Source organism: Austrofundulus limnaeus, unplaced genomic scaffold (assembly GCF_001266775.1).
Source record: "Austrofundulus limnaeus strain Quisiro unplaced genomic scaffold, Austrofundulus_limnaeus-1.0 Scaffold134, whole genome shotgun sequence".
NCBI lineage: Eukaryota > Metazoa > Chordata > Actinopteri > Cyprinodontiformes > Rivulidae > Austrofundulus > Austrofundulus limnaeus.
In genome coordinates this window covers 505,034-518,280 of record NW_013952536.1, presented here as the reverse complement: position 1 = coordinate 518,280, position 13,247 = coordinate 505,034, and the positions used below count along the sequence as shown (strand labels likewise).

At 38.5% G+C, this 13,247-nt stretch overlaps 1 protein-coding gene across 3 annotated transcripts in view; it reads right to left on the bottom strand.

Moving 5' to 3' along the window:
* casz1 (castor zinc finger 1) overlaps nt 1–13,247 on the bottom strand; it is a 179,863-nt gene that overhangs the window by 96,303 nt on the left and 70,313 nt on the right. Inside the window, exon 3 of one of the 3 annotated variants that reach the window (XM_014015776.1) lies at nt 5,405–5,500. The exons of the other annotated variants lie outside the window; for them this stretch is intronic. The gene's annotated coding sequence lies outside the window, so the exon portion shown is untranslated. The remainder of the gene's footprint in view (nt 1–5,404; nt 5,501–13,247) is intronic. 3 annotated transcript variants of the gene reach the window in all.

The window sequence follows — 13,247 nt, the reverse complement described above, 5'->3', positions numbered from 1 at the left end:
ATCTTCAGATATTGTCCAAGATTAACCTTCAGGGTGGATATAGCTCGCTAGCAGCCTCGCACCAATGACCTATCCATGTCATCATTTACCCAGAATGCTTTGCGTGTAAATAAAATGGTCCTGTCCATGTAATATATTTTTAAACTTTTAGTTTAAAAATTATAAGTACTAAACAGTCTACAGTATTTTACAGTCTTTATTTTAGAGTTAAAATATATGTTTATTAAATAAAGTCTAATGTTACAACTAATCGGGGATCCCTTTAATATTTGGTTTTTAKTTTAAACTATGGGTGTGTTGTTTGGCATAAATTGAGCAGATTTTCTATATATAGGACAACTAATGATCAATAAACAGTTGTACTGTGGAGCTTCCTTTTCACAAAATATATCAGAAAAACATGAGAGCATATTTATTTCAGAATAATCACACTATGATATTCTAGGTTTCTACTACACTAGAGTAAAAAATGATACTTGTAGAGATGAGATATGGAATCAATACTCTATACATTGTAGATTTTGCTCCTCCAGTTGACCTACGTGGCAGACAATTTAAAACAAAGAAAGACTAGCTGAGGGGCTCTCCACGGCACCAAAGGGAGACCACATTATTAATTCATTTCGACAGCACAGGTCGATAGCAGAAGCCTTTTTCCTCAAGTTTTTTTTAGTATTTTTTGTCAGTTTCTACTAGCTTGAAAAGTATGCCCTTCAGCTGTGAACTGATAGGTGAAACAAAGGTGTTCGAGCTCAACAGAAAAATACCTGTGATTTGTGTTTTCTAAAGATAAAAAGAGGGACACGTTCATCAGCCTTAAAGAAAAGAAGCTGCTGTCTTTGTTTCCACGTAGAGATGCAGAGCAGATATTTACCGGGATGATCAACAGGGGTGGTGGGAGAGGGTGGAAGGAGGAGAGGTATTAGAGGCGTCCACACATGAGCAATTAGTATTCCAGATCCTGATGGTTTTAAACACAAAAAGGCCTCACCAAATCCCCACGGCGGAGGTGTCAGACGGAAAATGACGAAAATCTGCTCCTTGACAGGGAGTCATTTATATTTTAGCTTCGTTCCATTATCTTAACGAATCCATCATCAGCCAATGCAATATTAACAGCAGAAAATCAACTCATTAGATCCAGGGGGATTTAATCAAGATTGCAATCATGTATGCGGTTCCTGGAGAGTTGGTGTCTTCTTTTTTTTTTCTTTTTGGTCCTTTCCACGTAATTGCCGCATCTCAGATCTTAATAAATTATTCTCGATATGAGATTGATGCCTCTCCCCCCCCCTCGCCTCTCACGCCATGCACTCACTGTCTCCAACTATAATATTTACCATAAACATTAATATGTCATGGGCACACAGTTTAAAATGGCCTTTAGCTAACTCACAGAAGTAATTGGCTTCTCCATTTCTTTCTAGTTTCCTTGCTAATTGCCCAGTGATATTGCTAACAGTTCCCCCGGAAAGAAAGAAAAGGCCTCTTTTTGCACAAGCTGCGATGTGTTGCTAGGATTTATCAAGCTTTATATGTGGATGTAGAAAGAATTTCCTGTGTTTGATATTGCTTAACAAGACACGCAAGCAGATGAAAGAACATTCCACTTTTGATATGTAAAACTTTATGCGAAACCCTGGCAGCGGGGAGAAAATAGGAAGAATTCAAATTTCAGGTGGATTTATTTTAGTGATGATTCTCAGAAAATAAAGGTTCATCGGGAGAGAAGCGGCGACAGATAACTGCCAGTAATTCTTCAAACTAGTCGCTCTGGAATAAATTAAAGGCCTAGCATTCCCTGTGAGAATGCATATCATCTCCCACCTTTCATGTTTTAAACTAAAATCATCTAATATAGAGAAATGATAGTGATACAGCTGTTTGGGTTCAATAAAAAATTGTGCAATATCTCAAGCAGTTGCCAACTCTGTGAGCACTCGGAATATGTGTTTGGAAAGACCCTCAGTGATTACCATACCAAATCTTAGCTCCATATATTTAAAATTAGAAGATTTAATACCATTTTTGTGTTGGCTAAGCTCAATTAGCTACAGCCATCTTGAATTGGATTGTTTCCAAATGGTAATTAGTTGAAGATTTGCATCCAGTAATTAATTTTTGAAAGTTTAATTAAATTCCATCCTGTAGTTTATGAGATATTTTGCTAACAGGTAGACAGATGAACTGACACAAATATGAAAACACAGAAAGAGAGGCAAAAACATTATTTGGCAGTAAACGTCATCAAATCAAATGGGTATGACAATTCCACTGGAYTGCCGTGAATTGTCAAATCACTAGAGTCAGGACACATAATCAACATTCTGGCCCCAAATTTAAAAAATGTGTATAAATGCTTTAAAACAGAAAACACCAAGTAATGGCTCCATGACAACTTTGGCTCCAAACAACGCTGGCTTAAAAGAGTAAATAACAAACATATTTTACATTTAAAGTCTTCTTAATCTCAGTTAAACTTTTAGCCAGTTACATATAAACTAAAACAGGGRCATTCCAAAGTATGTGCCTTCTTTTTCACTATTTATGAATGAAGCAGAAAAAAAGCCTGACTCATGGAGGGATTTTTTTTTTTTTTTTTTTTTTTKTAAAATTAAGCAGAGGACTCCTGATTTTTTCCAAAGTGTGCTCACCATTCTCAGAGCCTATTTCTCATTTGTTTGGCAACAGGGCTTCTTCTCCCTTACAGACAGGATTAACTGCTAACATGTTCAACATGATCCAAAAGTGTAAAATCTGTCAGAGAGACCTTTAATCTGCCTATGGAACAAAGCCTTTTGTACAAGGACTAACCTGACCCTGTCACTGTGAGTTTAACTTGCTGTCTACGAAGGAATATAAAGCCTGAGCCAGCCCTTCTCTCCTTCTCCCTCCCTCTAAGTCTTCATCTTACCTCCCTGTGTTGGACTCCCTCTCCTTCCTTTGCATAAAACTCCCCCAGTTCTCTCTCAGTGTGTATGTGTGTGTGTTCGGCAGAGGGTGGGGTGTGTATGGGGAGTCCTACAGTACCAAATGCCGTGTTAATCCCTGTTTCTCTGAGATGGCCAACAGTAAATCCAAGCCCTCTGTAAACCAATCTCTGTGTTTTTTATCTTGATTTATTAGATTACGTGTCCCAGGTCCCTGAGCCCATGCTACTAATCCTAATCGGAATAGACAAGTATTAGCCCAGTTCAAGGGGAGCTAAACAACAGCAGTGGCCAACTTTCAGTAAGAGGGAAAACTACAAGCTTATAGGCTTGATGGAGCTTTTTATCCATTTTCCTTTTTTCTTGACTTACATTAGTAGAATGAGTGTGTAATTAAATACATAAATCCTGACAAACCAACCCTCAAAAGGCCTAAAACCACTGAAGCCCATCCAGTTTGGCTTTCTTTTTCCCTGCACAATGAAGTTACTGAGCCAAGCCCAATCATTTGTATTTTTCTCAGATTTTTAACTGTGAGCAGGGCAAACATGAAGGTCCCATTGAAAACAACTGCAAGAATTAATTTTACATCTCAGTGAATTCAAGGCAGTGTTGTCAAATTATAAGCAACAATGCTATGTGACTAATTTCCCTTGGTCCAGAGACTGTAAGTAATCACTTTTCATCTGTAATAATAAATCGCATATAATTAGTAAGGTGTTTCCTCCATGTTTGCCTTCTGTGGGCAAACAGAGGCCACCAAAAGAGAGGGTCCACTCATTATAGTTTGTAATGAAGAGACAGCTTTGAGCATATTGTAAATTGCTGGTCCCACACTGTTTTTGACCAGCCCAGCCATTGTGGATCCTAACTGGGTTAAGCTGGATGGAGTCCATGTGACACATGAGGCCAGAGCTGGGGAACATTAAGAAGTGTCTGCTCATACACTAATGCTGGTGGCAGCTGTTAGTCTGCCAAAAACTGCAACAGCAGCAGCAAGGATATCCTGAAATACTATTGAAAACCGCTAAACCTCCTCCTCGCTGATGTAAAGCTATACAGCGTCTTGGCGCCAGCACAATCACTGATCAATCTGGGAAAGTTAAAAATGGAGCCATGTTTGGGGAGTAAAATGCGCTCCTTTTCAGCTCGGAAGGTCAGACCGGTGATCGCAAGAGAGTGACAAGGAGCAGCGGCCACAACAACTGCAACATATGCTGCTATCCGTTTGTGTGAGTCTGCAGCAAATGCATCTTTGTCTCCGGCGCATGTAGATTTTCATGGTACGACCAGAGCGCAGAGGTCGCCCCTGCCTGCTGCCCTCGGGGGGGATGACAGGGAAGCTAAGGGAGATGTGACAGCCATGTCTGGTCCCTGTATGTGTTTGTTTGCCCCTGAAAATGAGACACCAATCTAGCTCGAGCCCCCTGGGCATGTTTAGCTCTGCCTCCACCGCAAAGCATCCATTTGATACGAAGTGGAAGTCCATCTCATGATAATATATATTTCCGCTGGTARGGAGAAAGCAGTTACTTGATTATTCCATTTACTTTTCTGTTTCAAATGTACACTAATGACTGAAGAGACCAAAGTCTACAACCTTCATTAGATGTTGGGTATAACAAATCATCCACTGTCACTATAAATAGTCCGATATGACCCGGAAGGTGGTATGAAATGTTACAAAAATGTGACGCAGCACCTTTATCTGTGAAAACAAAAGTTAGGAATTAAATTTTTGCTCTTGGGTTTTGTCCTTAGACCTAAGTGTCACCTAGAGTACTCTGCAAGGAATATTCATTTCGTAAGGATGGCCTCGTCAGCCTTGTGACCCAATCCATATCCATTCTGTCCTGTGTGCCCTCCCGGGTCCCTGCCTCTTTTCTGTAAGTGGCGGATATTTCACCTGCCTATCAGTTTCCCTTTAAACATGCTGCTATATGCAGGAAAGGTGCACATAGAGGGTCACTGATTGTCCTCTACAGGGCCCTCTTTGAAACAACTATCAGGCTCCCTCCACTTCCTCTTCGTCTATCACTCAAATTACAATGAGTGGAGGTCACAGGTAGAAAATGGTGTAAGAGGGCTAATTAACTTTGATATAGTTTTACATAATATTGTGGTAGAAAAAAGTACAAGGCGCCAGTGGATTGCAGGTTAAAAAGCAAATTTAGACATTCCTTATTTTATTCTAAATTGGGATAAAGTAGGCTTCTTTTTATTTATTTTATTTTATTTTTTTTTTAGGCACTGACTGGAACATAGCCTGGAAGATGTTCTTCAATGAAGCCAAGTGTATTTGTAAGAGTGCACTTGTGTATGCAGCCCACAGTGAAATCTGGTTTACTACCAAATAATGGGAATCAGATCATTTCCATGCAGAAATGTGCAGCGGGAAGGAAAGCAGCTGCTTCAATGTGAGGAAGGAGGAGGTTAAAAAGAGTCAATGGAGACTAAAGAGACAGCAGGTCTACCGATGACAGAAAGAGTGGCCAGGGACTGCAGTTCAGGACTTCTGGAAACCACATCAAACAAGCTACGGGAGCGGTGCCAAGAGGAACACACACCAACTGTAGCAAAAAAAAAGAAGAAGAAGAAGAAGAAGAAGAAGGAAAATGGAAGAAAGAGAGGGTGAGAGAAAAAAAATGAGAAAAGAGAATGTTTAGTGACAAAATAGAGCTGTGTGTTAGAAAATAGAAACATGTTGAAAATAATGACACTGAACATACTGGCTTCAGGACAGAGAATGAGAAAAAGGAAAAACCGCGTATCAAATGGTGTACATGTGCTTGTTTAATATATTCCAGGCACTGATAATTTTAGACACAGTATCATGAATAGAGTTTTAAGTTCCACAGTGTCCCCACTGTTTTACAGTTTTGTAAACATGAAACAGCAATTCATGTCACAACAGTTTCTCTTGATGCTTTCAAAAATCTGACTTTGCTGTGTAATTCAAGATCTTTATGAAGTTAGAGTTGCTTTGAAATGTAAAAACATATGCAAAAAAATGGTTTGGATAATCATCTTTAATGTAAATTAAGGTAAAGAATCGCATTTTTAGTTATTAATTGCCTTTAAAACTAATTTATCTTTTTCAAAATGGTATATTTGGACATTTTTAGCATAAAAACTCTTAACTGCAATGATTCTACTTTCTTTTTGTGCTAACATTAAATATATTTCATCTGGAGAACCCATGTTAATTTGGCCCACACACATCAGCACCCAGAGCAGATGACATTAGCCGCCCTGTCTCATCTGACTCTGCAAAAATGACTGCTATGCTCTGCAATATTGGGTTAATTCAGCTATCTATGTGTGAAACTAATTTTCTCAAGAAGTAAAAGATCTAGTAACTCAAGGTCACATGCAAATAAAAGAATCCAAGCGTTTGAAGAACTTACTATCAATTTCAAAATATACTGGCAGCTTATTGAAAAATAGCAGCTGTTGGATGCTGATGTCACAGGGGCTATACATGATGTCAGCGTTAAGGTGGTTTCTGTGACTCAAGACTAGTTGGTGATACAAATGGTGAGAAAGTAAGAACATTTTTTGTTTGTTTGTTTGTTTGTTTGTTGCAGTTCCTTGAATTCTGAGTGTTTGTGACCAGTGCTTCATAAAAAAAAAATCACACAGGGATGAACTTGGTTGACTTACAAGCTATCTAAAAGGTACAAATCAGCAGCAAGGAAAGCAGTTGCAAGATCATTGAAGGGAAATACTGTACGTTACGGCTGGGTGATATTGGCTTAATGTATCACAATTTAAGCATTTCATAGCAGTCGCTATCAATAATTATGGATTAGTTTTTGTTTTACCTATTTGAAATAAAGACCAGGAAAAAAGGCTGATTATTACTGCAAAACTGGTGACATGACTTTTCCTTTTTTATTCAAAATTTCCTCTCGAGCTGTTGCTCTCCTTTTCTCCTTTCACTCCACATCATTCTGTTTTCATTTTTAGGCAGATTTGAGGCACAGTGATGAACCATGAAATTGCTGCTGTGCATGTTACTCAACAGGTTGTTTCTAGCTTTAGCAAACAGTGAATGAGTTGATGCCGCCAGCCTTGCTTAGCTGTGAGAGGTCGAGCAGCTAAAGTCTATCCTCTGCCTACATCCCCCAGAATGCTGTGTGGTTCTGGATCGGAGTTCAGTGAAATCAACCATCTACATTCCATTGGACAAATTTTCTATAGATTTTGATAATGTATCTATTGTGATATATATTGTTATTGAATTCTTGCCCAGCCCTACTGTAATTAGATCTTTTTTTCCAGAACTTGTCTTTTTTTCTGATATTTTGAGAAGAAAGAAAGAAATTGAAGAATATAAGATGATAACAAGCACTGCTATTTATGGACTTTGGAATTAAGCTCTTTCTGTTTAAAAAAAAAACTACTTGGTGCATTTATGTAAGCTTTTATTCTAAAATAAAAAAAATGAAGCCATGATTTCACAATGTTTTTATTTGAAATAATATTATTAAAGCTCTGTACTGAAATGTAGTAGCACTTCAAAACATTGTCCATTTGGAGGATTTAACCGGTTTCTAGAAAAATAAGTAAAAACAGCTATGTTTAATCTATCTTATAGTTTCACAGAGTATCCAGTAAACTGTCCTCCCAGCCTGCGGTTGGGCCCCATTCTCAGAGCTATCAGGAACCAACCACTTGTTTGGCACCTGACTAATACCCTCTATAATGTCACTTCTATATTTGTATCCTGCTAATCTGCTCTCAGGCTCCACTCTTTTCCACTTTCTTGCAAATTTATCACTGGACTGAAAGACTGCTGCCAGATCCTAAGTGCCTCACCCTTTTAAATTAAATAGGGGCATTTGTGATAAAGCCACTAAATTCCTTATCTAACTGGCCTGAAGAGTCTTTCAAGGCAAAGTGTCACTTTTCCTAAACTGGAGCACTTGTGACGCCATACACCCCACCCTATCCATCTGTCACACAAACTCACACGCACACACTTTGAACACACACACACCCACAGACTGATAGTTTTCTTGTCCTTTTCAAGGACAGATTCAGGTCAAAAATAGAACAAAATACAAGTCAGACATGTTGTGGAGAGGATAAGCGCTTTTATGAAGTGGATCCATAAATAGACAGTTTGTGACAGTTTTCATTCTCAATTACTCTTTTCAGTAGCATGTCATACTTTGAATCGGTGCTTTACTGTAATAACAGTGCTGCAGCTGGGCTATCATATAACTAGGGAGTCATGTTTAATAGGATATTCCTACATATGAGTGTTACCAAGGAAAAACTAGTAAATTCTGTTGTGGCTTTAGAGCAAAAACTTGTGTCATGACTTAGTTTTTTCCACTGTAAAACAGAAACAAAGCATCCAAGGTTTCTGTTTATTTTAAACACTTCATTTTGAGTAACGCATTTTTAAGATCCAAAGGAATGCATCTAAAACTTCACTCAAGCTATGCAAGACATTATAAATTGTTGTTGAAGAAAAAGCCAAGGCCATCAGCTCCAACTTAGGTTATCTTGTACTCTGAGGAACACTAGCTTGTCAATAAATTTTTGTTCACTTCCTTCCCATTGTAGATACGTGACCTAATAAGGCACTGTCTGAATTCTGTGGTTATTTTGAGTTTGTGTGATAATGCTCACTCTAACTTCATCCCTCATTAGAGATACAAATAAGAAGCCAGACAGGAGTTTTAGAAAGAAAAAAAGGACGCTTGACTGGTTCAAAAAGAGAGTGGGCTGTAAACACAAATATTAAAACCTCAACTACTCCAGCTTTCAACTATTAATACTACAGTACTGACAAAATAACATCAACAAGAATCAATTTCATAAATGTGCTTCTGCCTTTTGAACTATCTAAGGCACGTCTTATGGAAAGCAGAACTAGTACTAAAATGCTATCTGGAAACCACAAAAATGCAAACTGTGAAAATGGTAAGGGCCTTTGTTCTATTTTAGCCTCTTCTTCAGTTTCTAATCTGTTTTTGATAAGCTGAAATGTGACTTCCTATCTGAGCCTGTTCCATTGTTTTCCTTCATTTTAAGAGAAATGAGGCTGAAACAAACTGTTCCTATGTAGAAGGTCAAACAACATTGTTATGAAACGAAGAAAACGGGATGAAAGGTAACAGCTTATGACCAACAGGGTATTCTTTTTCCAGAAGGAATAACGTGCATAAACCTTTGCTGATCTCAACTTAAGAGGTGAAAAAATAAATAAAGAAATAAATCTTCACTTTGGCACTGTGGGCTCTTTGCAGCGATACTTCCTTTTAATCTTGGTCTCATGTGTTTATTTATCAGTTTTGAAAACTGTATGCTGAAGGACTTCTTGATTATTTAGACAAGACTCAGGAGTATATCTGGGGCCAGCAGAGTGAAATCTCTGATGCAGGGATCCAGGCAGGCAGCTTGCTTAATACTTGACCCATGACCTCTCCTGGGTAATAATGCTTCCATATCTATACTCGCACACGTACCGCCACAGAACAATCACATATTCAGATGCCTGGAGAAGTTTCACAAAGCCGTGAGAAAAACTGTTTAATAAACAAGCTTCWTTTTATGTAACATTCTGCCTTTTTTTCAAGCCATTCAACATGTCACTGGTCACTGGATAAAAAAGCGCAAAAGCTAATATTGTCAGCAGGAAGTTAGGGGCGAAAATGCATTACTATTCCCTGAACACTGTCATATGATTTATCCTATGGTCTATTTTTCTTCCAGAAAAAGCTACATAAAATTAGAGGCTTAGTTTTCCTTGAAGGAATGCATATTGCCAGCCACATTTCATGTCAGAGCTTTGGACTAAAATCAACATACGTTGAGAAATAGCAAAATTGTAGCYATTTTGGTCAAACTTTGAATATAGCATATGCAATTTCATGTTCAGAGTACGTGTTGTGAGTTACCCTCAACTACTACAAGAACAAATTTGAGCCTAATATTTGTAAAACTGACTGAGTTATAGACATTTTTGTGTTGGCTAATGTCGATTAGCTGTGGCAGCCATATTGAATCGGATTGACTTCTTTAAAGGGGCAATATCATTGAAAACCATCTTTTTTGAGTTTTATATCATGTTATAATGTTATACTCTCATAAAAAACATGCCCAAAGCCTTGTTCTGACTCATTCATGCATGTCTGAGAAACCCTGCAGCGTTTGTAGGCAGCCATGCTGAGGAGCAAAACGACAGGTGGGGACCAGAAACGTCTTTTGGGACCAGAAACGCCCCTGGGACGTGTCTTTAAGCCAAGCTTCCTCATCACGAAGCACACATCCTCACCCCCCACCCCACGCACCCCACCCATGACTCCTGCTGGCTCCTGGGTTAAAGTGAAAGTGAAAGTTAAACTGTCTGCTGAACTCTCAACATTAGTTCTCACTCAGTGAAGCTCTTTTCAGATTCAAAATACCTTTGAGGAAATGTATTTTCAGATGCCAAGTAAACTGCATCATGACAGCCCCCACTCTTCCCCCCCGACCGCATCGAAATGGGCGAGACAGAAGCGGAAGATGGTTMTTAAAGAGACAGAGGCCAATTTCAAGGCGTTTAGAAGAGGAAGCGATGAGAAGATAAGTTTATTTTATATTTAAACATACAAACAGCATTTTAATAACAACTAAAGGTGACATAGATACTTTTTATGGTATAGTATTTAAATATATGCCTGAGAAACACATAATATTACCCCTTTAAATGTTGTCAAGGGGTTCACAAAATATTTTGCTAAACAATGAAGTCAACTCCAACAATTAATTAATGCAGAGGTTTTAAGCAAGAACCTCATTCAACAAGTAGGACTTAGAGAATGTTTTATGAAAGACTCTGGACTGCAACTACATTAAAGTTAAGGCTGTGGCAGCCATCTTGAACTGGGTTGTCTCCCCAAGTGAAGTGGTTGAAGGCGGTATCTACACATGTCAACCCCTTTGGACACAATACAAGGAGCGAGGGAGTGGGAGTGGATTGTTGGCCGCGGGGGAGAGGACATGGGGGCGGAGACAGCGGCATCTGCGGCGGCAGAGGAGCAGGGAGGGAGGGCGAGGAGATGGGAACGCATTTCCTTACACCCTGTTGGCCCTGGGACTTAAATAAATTTGATGCAAAGTTTTTGATGAAAAAAAAACTAAGATTTTCTCTATATGCCTGCAAAATGGGGGAAAATCTGTGAAAAATTTGTGAACAGTCCATACAATTTGACATGCATGTATACAATCATAGCTTTCTGCAAGTTTCAATGAAATTCAACAAGTGGTTCATGAGCAACTGTATTTTAATAACAACTAACCACACAAACATGGGCAAAAACTTTACATGTGTCCCTTTGCTCTCAGAGATAATCAACGTTTAACACATTTAGTCACATTTCTACAGATCTAGATTGACTTCTTTTAAAAAATATATCGACATTCTCCAGTTACTTCATTAATTATTAGGACCCCTTTCACACTTTCAGCTGTTCCTCTTTCAGCCATGCTCGCKTCACGCAACGCAGAAAATTTGCCATAAAGCTGAGCAACTGCAAGCTGAGAACAACTTGCAAAAATAAAGGCCTCTCAGAATAGATAAATAAAATCTCTGTTATCCAGCTGCCCTCTCTAAATCACTCCCAACCCCTTCAACAAGTGGTCACAAGCCAGGGCAAGGCAGACTCTTTCAATAGCACAAGACAACCACAAAAGAGGATTCTTTCAGATTCCAAAACTGATTGCTCAAGTTTTACAAGTAAAAACTGGGCTGAATCTGTATCTTTGAACATAATTACAGCATGTCCTTGTATCATCCTTCCTGTTGGTGATGCTTTCTGCCTTGCATACATTCCTGGGACTGAAAAAAAAACTCTCTGAAAGAAGGGAAGTGGGAGGATTGTCAGGCTTATTTTCAGTCAATATTTCAGGACTTGGGCTTCTTTAGGAGAGAGGAAACAGACAGAGAGCACACAATAAGCTACGAGACAGACATCACCCATATTTCACACATCTATCACATTATTATGGAAGACCACATGTGGACCAAAGTTTCAGTAAAATAAGAGGTCAAGCATTGTTTGTTTTATTTGCCATGAGTTCTTTTTTTTTTTTTAAGTGAGACAGAACACCACAAGTATTCAGCCTGCCAAAGCGCCAAAGTTTATTCTGTGCCGGCACTACAGCCCTGGATTTCTGCAAAGCAGTCCCAAACACTAATTCATCTTTGAAGGTCTGAGTTATTTAAGATGTACTGCATTTAGTTGGAAAAACTCTTTAGCCACACACTAAAGTTTACACCACCTATTATTTACATAAAATTATAGTTTATTTATTTATTTAATTTTTTTTTCTAGCACAAACTACAGTAGTAAGTAACAGTTTCACTTCCAGTGCAGTTTGGGACACCTCTGGTAGGACTATTATATTTGCAAAAGAATAACCAATGTTTTTAACATTGTAAAGGTTTAGAAAACAGTATTCACATGAATTGTTATAAGATTTTTGAGAGTGAAGTTTTTTATGCTAGCAGCAATCTACTTTGGTCCTGGTCCCACTAACTCATCAAACCAGTCAGAATTTAAACTCCAGTTGTCCAAACTGATGTCTTTCATATAACTATTTAAAACAGGTAATATATTAACTATTTATAAATGTCTCAGAAACCCAGTTCAAAAGACTCAAACTATCCCTTTAAGTTAAATTAAATCATCATTGAACAAAAAAATAATAAAAAAATACACAGGCATCCTATCAGGCCTCCAATAGGACATAAAGTTTTTAAGAACATAATAATAGCCTAAACTTATGTCTCATAATTTTTTTCAACCACAACATTTTCTTCATTGTCAACTAGCTTGGTAGTTCATTTTTGTTACAGTGTTTGTGAACAGATACATGATAYAAACAGAAGCAACAGTAAAAAGCAGCATCCCTTTTTTGCCCTCAGAGTGAACAGTGAACAAACTCACCAAGACAATAAAACCACAGCCAGCCCAGGGATGGTCTCTGAAATCCCAACAATCAGGCTGCAGATAAATGCTATTTTGTGCTGACTGCATTGTCTCCTGGCTCTGTTCTGGTAATTTAATGTGTGCTACATGTTCTTGGTCACCTTGACTTTGGTTGCCATAGCACTCAACACAAACATATCCCCACCCAGAAATACACCAAATAAGGCTTGGGGGAAAATCTCATAATCAGACGGCACAGAGGGAGAGGCAGAAATATCCTTAAATATATTGTAAACAGGTCAAAGCTATTCCTGTGTGTACATATAGTGCTTGCAAGAGGTTTGTGGTGACACACACACACACACACACACACACACACACACACACA